Source organism: Mercenaria mercenaria, chromosome 5, assembly GCF_021730395.1.
Source record: "Mercenaria mercenaria strain notata chromosome 5, MADL_Memer_1, whole genome shotgun sequence".
In the NCBI taxonomy this organism is placed as follows: Eukaryota; Metazoa; Mollusca; class Bivalvia; order Venerida; family Veneridae; genus Mercenaria; species Mercenaria mercenaria.
The window spans coordinates 6,113,216-6,126,765 of NC_069365.1; positions in this window are offsets into that span (position 1 = coordinate 6,113,216).

The following is a 13,550-nucleotide window of genomic DNA, read 5'->3' on the forward strand; positions in this document are numbered from 1 at the left end:
AGAGGTTACGACCCAATTGTTTTGAGACATACCGCATATTTAGTGTTCAACCCGTTTACAGTTGGACACTACGCTTCCCTCTTTGATTGTGTCTGACGGAAGAGGGGGAGGACTCTATAATAAGCAGTTTTTAAATCCTACCAGGACTGAACTGTTTTGATATCTGTCTTCTGGCCTGTTTCGTCGGGCCCTTAAGGGTGTTTCTCTTGTTGCTCTGTCTTCTGAAAAGGCATTGAGTACATACGTTTTTGGTTCTAAAGGTTTGCTTTTTATATATTTATACACGAGCATTTTTGTGTTTTACATGCCATGCCTTTTTGTTTCCATTACGTGTGTTAGAGATTCACCTGGAGGGGATTACTTTTATTTACACTGTCCCGTGTCTTTGGAACATGGTGGGGGTAAGAGTGAGGTTGGGTGCGCACCATAAACCGGTTTAAGCTCCCCAGTGGTGTTTTTGCCACTGACCGTTCCAAGGCGGTGTCCCACTGTGTTCCTTTGTTTGTTCGTTTTGTCCTCGTGTATTGACTTTGTGTGTGTGTGCGTGTATGTGTGTGTGTGTGTTTGTGGTGTGCACGTCTGCGTGCTATAGGTTTCGTTTTGGGGAGGCTGCGATTTTGGTACGTGGCATTCCCTGTTTGATATTTGTCTTTGTTTTTTTTGATAAGATAATAGGGAAATGATCACTCCCATGTAAGTCATCTAGCACCCTCCATTCGAAGTCACGAAAAAGGCTTGGTTGACAAATTGACAAATCAAGAGAAGAGTAGTGTACTGTAGCAGGATGTAGGTATGTTTTGGATTTATTATTCAGTAAGCAGAGAGAATTTCTTTCAATAAAGGTTTCAATAATTTGACCTCTAGCATTGCTATCAGAACAACCCCAAAACTCGTGGTGACCATTGAAATCTCCCATCAACGGTTGCGGTAGTTGATTGATCAGGTTGTCAAGATCTTCAAGATTAAGTTTAAATTTAGGAGGTATATATATTGAACAAAATGTTATAGGTCGATCCATAGTTACATGCAATGCAACTGACTGAATGGTAATATTCAAAACAATTTCTCTATGCGGACGTGCATTATTTATTAAAATTGATGCGCCACCAGAAAAACAAAGAAAAATATCAAACAGGGAATGCCACGCACCAAAAGCGCAGCCTCCTCAAAACGAACCCCCCAGCACGCAAACGCGTGCACCACACACACACACACTCAAAGCTTACACATCAGGACAAAACGAACAACACACACACACACACACTCAAAGCCAACACATAAGGACAAGACGAACAATAAGCATACACACGCGCGCACACAAAGTCAACACACAAGGACAAAACGAACAAACAAAGGAACACAGTGGGGCACCGCCTTGGAACAGTCAGTGGCAAAAACACCACTGGGGAGCTTAAACCGGTTTATGGTGCGCACCCAACCTCACTCTTACCCCTACCATGTTCCAAAGACATGGGACAGTGTAAATAAAAGTAATCCCCTCCAGGAAGCCTTTTCTGAACTTTTATTGATAAAGTTATACGTTGAATAATTTTTGAAGGATATGTTGTCACTTTCTTTCAAAAAGGTTTCACTTAAACACATCAAAGAGGGATTATATTTTGATAGAAGGAGAATTTCATTATAATTAGCTTTACGTCCACGGCAGTTCCACTGGATTATTTTATTCGACATAAATATGTTCTATCTGGAAGGTTTAGGAGGTATGGCAGGAGGCTTAGACGAACGTCCATCCTCCTCGTCCTCCATATCTACATCTACTGCTAGATGTTCAAACCGGTTGTAGTGGTTAATAGGATCATTAGATCCCTTCCCCACTCCACCGGTATTTAGTATAATTCTTTGTCTAGGTATTTTCTTCACCTTTGCCGATGATGAAGTACTTGTTGAATTGTTAGATACACTGCTTGTTCGCTGTTGTTGTGGCTTGTAATTAGGGATGTTTTGTATTGCAGCTGGAGCTTTACCTTGAGGATTTTTCTGTACATTTGATTGTTGTTTACTGGGTTTTGAAGTTGGGGCTGGATTTTGAGAAACGGTCACTGAATCTGTTTGAGTGAAAGCATTAATACACTGTTGTTTTGTTAGCGACAGATTTAGTGATTGATGAATAAGTTTGTGCGGGTGATGGAGATGTAAATCTAGCATTGGCAATTTGCCTGGCTTCTGGAAATCCAATGCCTTGTGTGAACTTGACATGAAGAACTTCATTCTCGAGTTTCCACGTCTTGCAATCGCGAGACCTGGCTGAATGTGGCTCGCCGCAATTCACACAATGCACTGTATAATTGCACTTGTCCTCGTCATGGGAATGGCCATCTCGACAGCACTTTGGGCAAATGTGATCACTTTTGCAGTTTCTCTCGTTGTGTCTGAACTTAAAGCAGCAGTAGCATTAAAGTGGATTAGGGATATAGGTTGTAACTTTTGTCATGAGGTATCCAACTTTTATGACTGAAGGAAGGAAAGGTATGCCGAAAGTAAGAATAATAGTGTTTGTGTTAATTTCTTTTCCCAATCGTTTAATTTTGATTCGTCTAGCAGCCGTGACATGTTGATCAGTAAGACCGTGCACAATTTCCGACTCCGAAACTCCAGCAAGATCAGGACAGCGGATGATCCCCCTTGAGGAATTCAGAGTGCGGTGTGCAATGCACTTACATGGCCGGTTGAGGAAGGATGTTAATTTAAGTAAATTTTGAGCATGTGCTGCTTTTTCTACTTCAACGAGCAGATCCCTTGTGCGTAACGTTTTAACGGACTTCGGAACACCAGCTACACTTTGAAGTGTTTTTTCAATTACGAATTGAGAAAGACTTGTCATTTTAAAAGTTTCATCAGTTGACTGAATCAACAGAAATCTTGGAAATGCCATGTTGTATGTGTATGGTCGGTGAGAGGGTTTCTCACCTTCCGTGCCAACCGAGTCTGTTTCGGTATGCGGTCGTTTGTTTTTATTTTGATTTTCCATGTTGAATTTGTCAAGATTCGTCACTCGCAGCCCCAACTCGCCGCGGAGTCCAACAAGGGAACATGAAAGCAGAGCGGATATCCAGCTCAAACATGTTAGGGATACTGTAGTGATATACTCGGCCAGGTAGTTTGCAATCTTGCGGATAGGACAAAGTCTGCCTTCTTCTCTTGGTGTTTTTAACATGAATGGCGATCCTCTTTGATTCATTTTAAAACGGCGAAACTGAATTTTTGCGTACCTATTGCAACAAGTAAATGATAAATCAGCCACGTGGATCGCGCTTTCTACTTGAAATCTGGACGCTGCCACAAGTTCGCTGACCCGGAATAAATCGAAGTAAGCCAGGGTAAATAATGACGTGAATAATTTACTCTCGTAATTATTGTAACAGAACTGCGGAAGACAGTTGCATACGCCTCTAGAACATATTTCGTCAGTGGAGCCCGATTATCCTGGCTAGTACGGCAGCCTTCTAACAGTTATAATGAAAACCTGCTTAAGCCGGTGCTAGGGGGCGTGGACACTGTTGCATTTTCCATTACTGCTCATGAACTGACTCAATCGAACCGAGTCTCCAATTTTCACAGATTGCATTGTTCTCGGTGCTTCCGAAGGATCTACTTTCCAGATTACTTTAGATATATCATGAAAACCCCAGTGTTTATGATAATAGTTTATTCCAGCTACGTACCGCCTCGGTAGCCTAGTGGTAGAGCGTCCGCTTTGAGTGCGGGAGGTTGTGGGTTCAATCCACGGCCGCGTCATACCAAAGACGTAAACAATACTAGTAGCTTCCTCGCTTGGCGCTCAGCATTAAAAGGATAGTGCTAGGACTGGTCAGCCCGGTGTCAGTATAATGTGACTGGGTGGGGTATCATGTCACGTGTCTACGGTGGATATTCCAGTAAGGCTGACTACTTTTATTACCTTTTATGAAGAATTCTATGACACAGCTGCTGTACTACACAGCTGCTGTACTCTACAGCCTTTAGCAACTCTTGGGCAATTATGGCCCAGTTGTTCGAATCTCTAACCGGCTGTTAACCTTTGCTGGTTAGATCTTGATTCAAAATATTTGTTTTGATGGGATTTTTTATTTCACTATAAAGGTAGCCCTTAACTCAAAGATTTGTTTTTCAAATTCTTCTAAAATGTCGACATATAGCCTTAAAAGTTAACCAACCGGTAGCTTAACCGGCTGTTCAAAGGTTCGAACAAATAAGTCCAAACTGCGATCTTGGAGGAATCATTTGACCAAATGCAAAAGTAACTAGAATTCATCTTTCTCTATGACTCAAGGCCTGGGATTCATGTCATGCTGGATCACCGTGTCCAACGTATACGTCGCATTTACGGCGAGTACGCTACATACATGGTATATTGTACGTTCCATTACCGGCATTTCCTGTTGATTTTGTCAACATCCTATATGTGAGGTAACAAAAACTACTCATTTTCATCGAAGTTCAACGTGTTCAAAGAAGCGATATATTCAGTACGAGCTGCAGATCATTCAAGCTCCCCATGGTAATGTGATTTTTGTCAGTAATTCTCTAGTTTCTTCAAACATTCGAGTAAACTGACGTATAAAGTCGGTTTCGAACTCGGACGTTCACTTTCAGGTTCATTTTCTGTCTTTTAAAATCATTCTGTTGATTTTTCATCTGTTTAACGCGAGAATAGTATAACAAGTTACAAATAAAAATATATATCATGGCGTAAATTTATGTTTTAGGGGAGCTTTATGCCAAAATTAGCGATGTACGCCCCATAAAACGGCGCGTCTACAGAAGTACACCACATAAAAAGGCCGTTATATTTATAGCAACTGATTACGTATGTCTTCACTCGCATTTATTCTTTCATTTTATTTACACTTTTTAACAATTATAAACGGTTTTGGAATTACATAATGTAATAACATTAATATTAAGTATTCGAAAGATAAAATAAACATGCTTGTTTTGTATAAACAGTCCGGTATAGAATTGCCCGTTAAAGTTTTTACTTGGGAATCATGAATATACCATATATTTTCGTAAATTAATCTTCGGTGTCGGAACCTAAAACGAATTAAAAACTGAAAATGTACTTCACAAGTAATATAATGTCGTATTTTCAGGTAGAGTGCGGACAAAACGAATACTGCTAGTGTGAACATGGCCTGTAACTTCACAACCTGCCCCGCGTCTGGGGTAGGTTGTGACAGTATGCGGGGTACACTGTGCGGGGTACACCCTTACCTTACAGTATGGTATAGCATTATAAAAGTACATGGCATTTAACCTTTTCGTAGTTCACATAGCTCAAAATGCTGAATTTCATAATATATCTTATGTCGATATATCTACATGATAACGAACTGTCAGAACACAAATGTGTAATACGTCAAAAATTACTTATAGTGGTCAAAATCGGTATTTCAAACACAGTTTCGTTGCCCTTTTTTTTTACAATGCTTGTGCTTTCCAAGAAGAGTATTTGAAAAAATGGCGCGTTTAAAATATTTGCAAATGACGTCTAAGCTCTTCAATAAATATTATAAGTCACGTGTGGCACAACCAACCCGTGGCACATTCAACAGCGTTCTCCCCTACTTATCTGATCAAACTAATAATCATCATTTCTTGTTCATTTCCTGAATGAAAAACACTTGTTTCCAAGATAACCGTAGAAGAAATTGTCGATTTTTCTTTTAAAGTATCTAAGAAGAAAGAAAGACAGATTTCCTGTCGTAAGTGATTCCAGAAAGTAAAAATGAGCCACGCTATGAGAAAACCAACATAGTGGCTTTCAGCATGGATCCAGACCAGCTTGCATATCCGCGCAGTCTGGTCAGGATCCATGCTGTTCGCTTTCAAAGCCTATTGCAATTGGAGAAACCATAAGCGAATAGCATAGATCCTTACCAGAATGCGCGCAAGCGCAGGCTGTCAGTATCCATGCTTGTCGCAAAGCCACTATGTTGGTTTTTTGATGTTGCGGATCAAATGTACAATTGAAAACAATTAAAATTCGTAAAATATGTTACATGCACGTGAAATAACATAAGAATTAAATCAATGCCAATAACATTGCGTAATACTGAATTAAAATAAAATGTCTACGGTAATTAGGAACCCGTAGTATCGAGTGTAAACACCACTACGTCATCGTGTAATGTGTTTTCTACATATGTAACTATTTTCAGGATACGATTCTTTCGTAAGCTAACGTAAACGCCCAAAAATATTGGCGAATATTAATGAGTCCCAGGTAAATGCTTATGGACAACTGACTGAAAATTATTATACATGATGTAGTTCTACAAACACAGTAATTTCATATATTTAGTCAAGTTTATTTGATAACATTCGACGTTAAAATTAATATTTTAAAAAGACTATTTGCTAGGAATTTATCACAGTACGCAGTGTAGGGGTTTAGGTATCCTCCCCGGAAATTCCTTACAATAATGACAGTAACTGTTGCATTTTAGATAAAGTTAACGGCCTTTTTATGTGGCGTACTTCTGTAGACGCGCCGTTTTATAGGGCGTACATCGCTAATTTTGGCATAAAGCTCCCTTCAAACATGAATTTACGCCATGATATATATTTCAAATTGTAGCTTGTGATACTATTCTCGCGTTAAACCGATGAAAAGTCAACAGAATGATTTTAAGAGACAGAAAATGAATCTGAAAGTGAACGTCCGAGTTCAAAACCGACTTCACACGTCAGTTTACTCGAATGTTTGAAGAAACTAGAGAATTACTGACAAAAATCACATTACCATGGGGAGGTTGAATGATCTGCAGCTCGTACTGAATATATCGCTTCTTTGAACACGTTGAACTTTAATGAAAATAAGTAGTTTTTCTTACCTCACTATACGGGATGTTGACAAAATCAACAGGAAATGCCGGTAATGGAGCGTACAGTATACCATGCATGCAGCGTACCCACCGTAAATGCGACGTATACGTTGGACACGGTGTAGATGCACTGCCAAATTTGACATGAAATATATGCTGGGGACATTGCTGGCAGGTCTGGAATTAGTTTATCATTTTTTTTTAAAGTTAATCCACTATTTTGTATTGAAGGAATAATAAAAGCTTGTCAAATAAAATCTGAAAAGTAATTCCAATTAGAAAAAAAGTGGGTGGGGGTATGTATGCTTTAAAGGATATTTTGCAAACAGCTCTAGTAGTATCAAGGTTTTCCTTAAAAGGAGCCAAAACCTGGCATTCAGGGTTAATGCAGAACCCAAAATATTTCAAGGCGTCTGATTTTTTACTGCCAGGGCAACACAATTTTTATTATTGTTACGATCATGACAGCTGGCCTGACAGCGTTCTCCAATTTAAAGAGCAGATATTTTGAAATACTAACCCAAAGATTGTAAAAGAGCAAAAGTATTTAAGCTAAACAGCGAGAAGTATCTGAAAAAGTCCTGAAAGCGGGATTTTAACATCACTAGCGGCTAAATCATCGTCTGCTAGACGCATAGTAGGCGCCGAATTGAAGTTACTTGCCACGTGGCCATTCGACCTTGTCGCCGATAAATCACTAACCCAAGAGGGTAGAACTGATGAATTTGCATTCTGGTTAGTGGCGCCACACCCCGTCGCTATTTTTTTATCATTACGATGTGAATTGCCTGTATGCGGAATTATACCTGAAGCATTAATAATTTGCTCAAAGTCAATAAAATTTGACTTACCGGCGTCAGACTGTAACAGCCTCTCGTCTATCAAGTCCTCCAGCTCGTCGGCCATGCGCTTCCGCCCCCCTGGTTTGTCTGCCTTCCTGCTCATTTCCGGTGTCATGCTGAGCCGGGTCGCCATGCTCGGCGGCCGGTTGTTGGTCCCGTTCCTGCCTCGGAAGTGGCGGATTCTCTGATCCTCGTCCAGCTGCACTTCTGCGCCCCTATTTCTATGCCCCTGGCGATTCCCTTCTCGTAGCTGCCTGTCCTGAGCCGCAACATTCCTTTGCTGACCTCTCCCGGCTGCAGGCTGAGGCCTCTGGCGACCACGGTTACGTGGCATTATCGGGCAGAATTTCAAAATTAAATTTCTTTAAACGATCAAAGTAGCCCCTAACGTTTTCTTGTGTTGAAAGCGACGTGTCAATATCTGACAGAAAAGTGCACGGGATTTATGTGCTTATATACTGTAGAGAATTTAGTCCGTTCGTAAACAACAAACCGGGAACCGACGTAAGACAGTGAATGCAACGATAAAGTCCGAGAATAACCAAATGCATAGGAGCCATTAATGCTGTCAATAGCAAGACAGATGACAATTTCTCCGAAAAATAAATTGAATTATTTTTAAAAGAAAAATATTTTTTATTATTAAATAGCTGCTGTAAAAGTGTAAGACATATTTTAATAATTTAATTATCAATACTCGGTTAAAAAAAGAGTATTGAAAAATCTGTGAAAAAAAAAGCTATAAACAAGCAGTATGGTGATGAGCGAAAAGAGTTGATCATAAAGAAAAACTAAGAACATATACTGGGTAAAAAACACGAAGGCATGGAAAAACAATAAACTGGTAAAAATCAAAGATATACATGTACCTAAATGCACAACCAAAAATAGCACACAAATAAATAAGGCAATATAAAAGCTAAGCAACCATGAAAATAATCAGAGCAGTTATGTGCACATGCCGCATTAACATTGGGACCAGTCCAGGTGCGGATCAGCCTATACAAATTCTTTGTATTGCTGTGCATTCCTTATGTCATTTGGCAGGCTGTTCGACACCCGAACGGCCTCAAACCTAAAAGAGTTCTTGCTATACCAGTGCCTCTACTGTGTGCTTAGTTGTTTATGATCAACCCAATTTCCCTTATATAGTTTACTGACCATTCCAAGGCGGTGCCCCTATTTTCAACATTTTCTTTTGTCTGTCTCGTATTTTGTGTTGCGTATGTTATCTTCTTTGTTGTTGGCGTTTCTTTCCTCTTTCTCCTCACTACCCTTATCACCCCCTTCCATCCCTTGCATTTGCGTTCCCTTGCATTTACACCCCCTCTGCTTTTACTATGAATAAGTTATCGTGCCCACCATAATTTTGGCCTCCGGCGTCCGACTGTTGTTTTTTCCTGCTTGCTTGTTTGTTTGTTTGTTTGTGCGATGTGTGTGTGTCTTGCACGGTGCCCCCAGTCTTGTTTTTTCTTACTTGTGTGTATGTTAGTTGTGTGTGGGTGTTTGTCTTATGTACGTGGAGATACATAATCAAGGCCTTCGTATTGCTCTTGGTGCATTCCGAGCATCGCCAGTTGAAAGCTTATATGCTGAAACAAACGAACCCTCTCTTTACACACGCCGGGAAAACCTTTCATTGCAATATGCTTCGAGAGTGGCTGCCAACAAATCTAATCCTTCTCATAACATTATTTTTAAACCGAAGTACTTCGATTCATCTGAGAAAACAAATCAAACCGTTTGGACTTCGCATAAAATCTTCTATGAATGAAACTGACTTTGAATTCGATGGTATCAAAGAAAATTCAATCCCTGATACACCACTATGGACCCTTAATGCCCCTACAGTTCTTTTCGATTTGAAAATTGCCTTTTAAACGTCTGAAACAAACCCTGAAATATTCAAGTCTAAATATCATGAAATCAAGTCAACTTACAATGACTATTTTGCAATTTACACAGACGGTTCAAAATATGAATCAAAGGTTGGCTGTGCTGCTGTCAGCCACCTTCATCGGTCACAATTACATTCGCCAAATAATGCAACAATATTTTCAGCCGATGCAAAAGCTATTGATTTAACCCTAAATTTTATATGAAAAAATAGTGAAGAAAAATTTATTATCTTTTCCAACTCGCTTTCTGCTTTACAGCCAATTCATAACCGAAATATGGAAAATCCTGCCATTCAAAATATTCTTCTCAGGGTTCATGAACTATCTTTTAAAAAGTCTATCATATTTTGTTGGATTCCTAGTCATGTTAGTATTCATAAAATCGAGGATGCTGATACTGCAGCAAAGAAATCCTTTTCATTATCACAATCTAATTTGAAATTACCACATAGCGATTTTAGGCCCAATATAAACAAATACATTTTATCTAAATGGCAACCGTCATGAAACAATGCGTCATTCAATAAACTTCATGATATAATACCTACTCTAGGGGAATGGCACCAAGGGAACAGCTCTGTTCGAAGGGAGGAAGTTGTTCTTTCTCGCTGTCGAATAGGTCATACCCGTTTCACTCATTATCTTTTGAATAAAGATCAACCCGAATGTGTACCATGTCAAACTACGGGGATTATTCAAATATGAATGCATCTAGAACGTTATCTCGCTCAATAATGCGAAAATCACGGGGAAATTAAGATTATTGGGTAGATAAACATGTTACCTTTACATTGATACCACACCCATTAAATTCCGTTTCACTTTAGCTGTGTATATCGCTCGCTAAACATTGCCTACTCGTGTATACTAATACAAAAATGGTTATAGTAGTCGCAACTTGACCGCGATGGTTGACCTTCAGCCGATTATTCATAATGATTATTTCATTTTAAAAATAAAGGGTGATTAGGGTAGCCATGTATATTTTTATGGTATTAGTTTGTATACAGAGCAGTATCAAAGTATGTATACTTTCATTTGATCAATTAAAACGTTCCAATACACTAATTTATATTTACACAAATTATATTTCCTTTTTCTCGTGCAGCTCGTGTTTTACGTACACTCCTTTTCAATAATAGGTTGTGCCTTATTATGTATTATAATGCAAAGGTCAACCATCGGGGTCAAGTTGCGTCCACTATACATTTTTGATGAAATATGTTCTGTTTATGGGCATAATGAAATGTCTTTTTCGACAGTTATTCGTTGGTTTTAGAAATTCAAATGTGGGTAGTTTCAACAGAAGATGCACCGCATGGCCGTCGGCCGAAAACAGCAACGTCTGCCAAGATGGTTGCTAGAGTGAAAGAAATAGTTGCTACTGATGCAAGATACACCGCTAGGCAAATAGCTAGTATGGTTGTCATACATTTCTGAAACGTACTTTGAAAATGAGAAAGATCTGTACTAGACGGATTCCCCATCTGGTGACAGATGAGCAGAAAAAGGCACGCGTGCATTGCGTAAAATTGTTGCTTAAACAGTTTTCAAATTACAATGCACGGTTTTTCGCAAATGTCGTCACTGTTGACGAGACATGGGTACAATTTTTGAGCCGTAACGAAAGATTCAGAACAAAATATTGGCAACAAAGTCTGGCAAAAGACCATGCATTGCAAAGCGGACCATGAATGTCAAGAAGGTTATGTATGCCATATTCTTCACAACTCAGGGTCCTGCCATTCAGGTTGCTGTACCTAAAGGCAAATCCGTAAATGTGAAGTTTTACAAGACTAAAGTTCTTCGAAAACTGAAGAAATATTTCAAAAATCGAAGACCTGCAACTGGTTTGGCCGATGTCAGATTGCTACATGACGATGCGTCATCGCACAAGGCGTCTATTGTACAAGACTTTCTGAAGCAGGAAAAGGTCGTTGTGCTCCCTCACCTTCCTTATTCGCATGACTTTGCCCCGTGTGACTTCTTTTTGTGTGTGACTTCTTTTTGTTCCCAAGGCTCAAAAAATACCTTTCTGGTCGAAAATTTGTGCAGCGCAAACACCTCGTTCTGCAATATTCCAGTGTCTTCATAGTGTACCTAGAAAAGACTATGAAAATGCCTTCAAGGATTGGATTAGAAGACTGAAACTTTGCATATCTGTTGGAGGTGAATACTTCGAGGGGACCAATTAAAATTTTCATTGAAATCTATCAAAGATACATTTTTATGTGCTTAGATGCATTCATATTTGAACAATCCTCGTATTAAACATGTGTTAATCGACTGTGTGGACTTCGCTACACAACGCAGGACATATTATGAAGTTCAGTCTTTGAAAGAGTTAATTGAAAAAGTTTCAGTCGGAAATATTTTATCATTTTTAAAGAAGATAGGAATTAATTAAAAAATTTAACATTTCATATTTTATTTACATCTTTAGCAATATTATTATGTTTGCAGCTGATATTTTAACAAATATGTATATACATTTTTATATAACTGATTTTAGATATGCTTTACATTTTTACATAGATGATTTTAGATATGCTTTACATGGATAATTTTAGGTATGTTTTATATTTTTACATAAATGTTTATGCTTTACAGTTGGCGTTTGCAATATGACTTCTTTTTGGTGATACATGACCATTTTGTGTCGATTCGCCGTAAAACCCAACCCACTCACTAACTTGTACGTGTATGTCTGCGTTGCTGTAGTTTACGTAGGGTTACTGCGTTTAAGGAATGTGGCTTTCCCTTTTGAATATTTCTGCTTGCTCCAATTTCCCCCCAAAACCGTCCCTTTTATCTATTACCCCTTCTCGCTCCTCTTTCTGCTTTTGTTGCATATAACTAAAATGTACGTGTTGGAAGTTTGAAGCAACCCGTCTACAATATTTTTCCGTTGCAGCATCTTTTTGTTGCGGGCCTACTTTGCGATGCATGGCTCTATTGATGTGTTTTGGGTGTTCTGTGCTTTCGGGAAATCTACCCTTACCTCTTATATTTCGTATCTGAAATTAAAAAAAAGATAATTTTACATTGACAAAGGATATTATATATTCTGGTGAGATGTTTGTCATTTTGTAAGTTTCAGTAGCAATTGTTCTTATTCTGCTTAGATGAAGAATAGTTAGTTTTACTTTGTTTAATGAGGTTTCAGAAGATGATTAATAGTCGTTATTATTTACAATTCTTAAACGACGATACTGTAATTTTTAAAGCTTTTCGGTACTTAATTTACTACACGCGCGGACAGAAGTTGAAGTTGGACCAGATGAAGGATTTAAAAATGACCAATTTTATTTGAATATTTAGGATTTTACTTAATCTTTGAAGGACATTTAGTTGTTCTGCGGCTTTGCGACATATGTTGGTGACCTGGCTGTCGGAGTTAAGATTGGAGTCTAGAGTAACACCTAGTAGTTTGACCTCGTCTTCACATGTGATTTCGTTATTATTATTTAAGTTGAAAGATTTGTTGCCTATGCATAACGCTTAACGGTATCAGATAGGGTTAATGGGGTGCACATCATTTCGGGCTAATTCTAAGTATATTAGTGCATTTTAGTTAATGTTTTACAAGAATCTAACATCAAATTACAACATTTAAAAGCGAAACATGTTTGGAGGGTCTATCTTTAACTCTTCTACTGTTCTTTCCTGAACATCCGGAATAGTCTGTGCGTTGGACAAATTGAGTACGACAAATGCCGTACGTTCATGCATATATTCAACAGCTGTTTTTATATAGGTTTTATGTATATACATATATATGTAAATGAACGGTTTTATTTATCAGATAAATGTATTACCTACAGCAAATCAAAATCGTTATTTTTGTTGCTTGCAATTTATGTTCATACGTGAATCACTAATGATTACGTCTGTTTTCAGATGTTGTTGTGTTGAACGTAATATCAGACTGAAATTAAATGAAAGTGATAATTACGTCAATG